The sequence below is a fragment of the Poecilia latipinna genome, unplaced genomic scaffold (genome assembly GCF_001443285.1).
Source record: "Poecilia latipinna isolate Pla-1442-1.1 unplaced genomic scaffold, P_latipinna-1.0 Scaffold7508, whole genome shotgun sequence".
Classification (NCBI taxonomy): Eukaryota; Metazoa; Chordata; class Actinopteri; order Cyprinodontiformes; family Poeciliidae; genus Poecilia; species Poecilia latipinna.
Genome location: NW_015120124.1, coordinates 7,081 through 8,805, shown reverse-complemented (window position 1 = coordinate 8,805; position 1,725 = coordinate 7,081). Strand labels below are relative to the sequence as shown.

At 37.4% G+C, this 1,725-nt stretch overlaps 1 protein-coding gene across 1 annotated transcript in view; it reads left to right on the top strand.

Moving 5' to 3' along the window:
• Positions 1–52: 52 nt before the first annotated feature.
• The window catches only part of LOC106944235 (uncharacterized), a gene marked incomplete at its 3' end in the record, with an annotated part of 8,730 nt that continues 7,057 nt past the window's right edge, over positions 53–1,725 (top strand). The window contains exon 1 of the mRNA XM_015027442.1: positions 53–803. The remainder of the gene's footprint in view (positions 804–1,725) is intronic.

The following is a 1,725-nucleotide window of genomic DNA, read 5'->3' as shown; positions in this document are numbered from 1 at the left end:
TAATACTTAGTACACTTAAAGTGTACTTTCACAAATGTAAGTATGTTTGAAATATACTTAAGTATACTTTTTTTCACCTGGGAATAAAGGAAGTAGTTTGCACAAGGTATTTGTGCAACTTTATTTTTTTGCAGCCGAAAAACAAGTTTAGTTCAAATTCAAAGTATGTGATTGAGCAATGGTGCACAGCTTTGAAATCCATAAATTCATTCAACAAACCCATCAAATTGAGAACAGTGCACCTTTTGACTTTTCCTGTACTCAGAAAATTATCACCATGATTCTGAAAGCATCCTAAAAGCTGTTGTAGTTAAAAACTCCCCTGCAGCAGATGGGAAGTCTAAATATATTGAGTAAACCTGCAATCAAAGCAACTGCAGTTTTTAAAACTCCAGTAATGGGAAGGAAACACGTAAGCAGCTATAAAGAAGAAGTATTCTGGGAACTTCTCTTTTTTTCCACAAGATAGAAGATTTCCTGGTTATAGTTGTTCAGCAGGTTGAGATGTGAGGATGGGACACGCTTGGCTTCACTTGCTGTTCTGTAAGTAAATGTATTAACTTTAAAAATAGATGATTAGTTAAACTAACGTTTTCTTAAAATGGCTGCTTGTCTCTAAATAAAGAGATAATTTAAGTATCAGCTATATTGTTGTATTAAATTATTTCAGAAATGTTTTTAAATGCCAGTTTTTTCTGTTATTGTGATTGTCTTTCTTCCTGATTGATCCATTTTTCTAACTTTTTCATAAATCTGTTTGTTTTATTTAGTGTTCAGTTCAGTCATCAGTGGATACACCAAAGGTGAGACACATTTCCTGATTATATCGTCTTGATTTTTCGTGTCTAATAGCCTGTATTAGGTGGCCCAGGACTCCTTCCTGCCAGAGTGGAGCGCCGGACTTAACAACTTGTGACTTTTATCTGTGGGGCAGTTTGAAGGGAAAGGTGTACGCTAATAACCCGAGAGCTTTACAGCAGTTGAAAGACAATATTCGTAATCCAATTCAGAGCATTGGGCCCCAGAGTTGCGTCATGTATATGACAATATGTTAAGGCGTGCCCAAAACTGCATTGACGCACAAGGTGATCATTTCCAGCAATTTCTGTAAAGATTTTGGCATTTCAAGTTCTTTCTTTCTTTACGGAAGGCCGCCAGTAATACTATAGTAACACGGGCTACTTTTTTGTGGGCCACCCTGTGTTTATTTGTACAGTATCTCTCGAACTGTTGGTGGAAATTTAAAACTTCTCCTTCTGTTAATAGCAGAAACAAGAAGCTGTTTATGTAGAAAGAGCGCAAGACAGCAATTTCACCCGTTAACCCACAAAGCTCGGACGAAAGAGCCACTATGACGAGACCAGTGTCGTTAGGAAACCTTAAAATGTTGCTAGAGTGAATCAGAAGCTACAATATATTTCATTTTCTTTTATCTTCATCATTTATCAGTAAGAACAATTGTTGGGTTTTCTGACTGAGAGTAACACCAAAGTTCTCCAAAGATCTGGAGACGAAACAAGCCGACAGGACCAAAGATCGTCCACTGTACTGGCGTTAGCTGCTGACCTTTTAACCCTTTCACACCTCTCAGCTGCTACATGTTTGTGCTGCTTGTTTCACATCCAACCACCCAGGATTTTTATTTCCAGGTTTATTTGGGAATAAAACTCCAATTTAATAAGACGAGAGCAAAAGCTGCTCGATATTAGCCTGAAAGTTTAGCCA